Source organism: Dreissena polymorpha, chromosome 10 (genome assembly GCF_020536995.1).
Source record: "Dreissena polymorpha isolate Duluth1 chromosome 10, UMN_Dpol_1.0, whole genome shotgun sequence".
In the NCBI taxonomy this organism is placed as follows: Eukaryota; Metazoa; Mollusca; class Bivalvia; order Myida; family Dreissenidae; genus Dreissena; species Dreissena polymorpha.
In genome coordinates, this window is record NC_068364.1 from 12,616,605 (window position 1) to 12,618,165 (window position 1,561).

Consider the following 1,561-nt stretch of genomic DNA (forward strand, 5'->3'; position numbering starts at 1 on the left):
CGCAGGCCGGGAACCTCGCTCGGGAACATATTTTTCGGTCATTGTCTCGATAATACACGGTTCCATGTCCGATCTTAATAAATTATTTCAAATAAATTGAAAGAAAATGCCTTTTTAGGTCTTGAACTCAATAACGAATTGAAATATTGGTTATACATATTTATTTTATTCAAGGTTTAATATAATACATACTGAAGTGAGTATTGATACCGCGCGGTTTATTTGTCATACCCGAGAAATGTACGATGGATTCATAATTTTGAAAACACTAGGGATTTGTTTGTAATTAAATTATATTTAAGTGTGCAACACCAAAAATATAACAAAAACAATTGTGAACAGAACAGGGTTTTATATATTCATTCATTCATTCATCCGTTAATTCGTCCGATCGTTCGTTCGTTCATTAGTTCGTTCGTTCGTTATTTCGTTCGTTCGTTCGTTCGTTCATTTATTTATTCATTCATTATGATTCATTCATTTTTTTATTCATTCATTCATTCATTTCTCTGTCCGTCCGTATGTTTGTGCGTTCGTGTGTTCGTTCGTTCGTTATTTTATTGTTTGTTTGTTTGTTTGTTTGTTTGTTTGTTTGTTTGTTTGTTTGTTCGTTCGTTCGTTCGTTCGTTCGTTCGTTCGTTCGTTCGTTCGTTCGTTCGTTCGTTCGTTCGTTCGTTCGTTCGTTCGTTCGTTCGTTCGTTCGTTCGTTCGTTCGTTCGTTCGTTCGTTCGTTCGTTCGTTCGTTCGTTCGTTCGTTCGTTCGTTCGTTCGTTCGTTCGTTCGTTCGTTCGTTCGTTCGTTCGTTCGTTCGTTCGTTCGTTCGTTCGTTCGTTCGTTCGTTCGTTCGTTCGTTCGTTCGTTCGTTCGTTCGTTCGTTCGTTCGTTCGTTCGTTCGTTCGTTCGTTCGTTCGTTCGTTCGTTCGTTCGTTCGTTCGTTCGTTCGTTCGTTCGTTCGTTCGTTCGTTCGTTCGTTCGTTCGTTCGTTCGTTCGTTCGTTCGTTCGTTCGTTCGTTCGTTCGTTCGTTCGTATGTTTGTTTGTTTGTGTATTTATGTATTAATTTATTTATTTATTTGTAATAGTTAATTCATTCATTCATTCACTCACTAACTCACTCACACACTAGCTCACTCACTTACTCACTCACTCACTCACTCATTCATTCATTCATTCATTCATTCATTCATTCATTTATTCATTTATTTATTTATTCATTCAGTCCACCGTACGTTTGTTAGTTCGTTCGTTTGTGCGCTTGTGCGTTCATGCGTTTGTTCATTGGTTCGTTCATTCCTTTATTTATTAATTTATTAATTAATTTTGTTTTGAACTTTAAACCTTTATTAATTGATTAAATGCAATTCTTTTCTTTATAAATATCTGTGTGTAAAAAAATACTACACAAGAAAATGTTAGTATAAAAAACGTTCCAAATTGAAATACCGTCAATAACTAAAAAGTATATATTTAATAGAAGCGCGATAAAACCATCCCGGTCATTCATTAAGATGCTTAAAAGTATTAAATTGATACAATTATTTGCCATAATGCATGTCTATGTT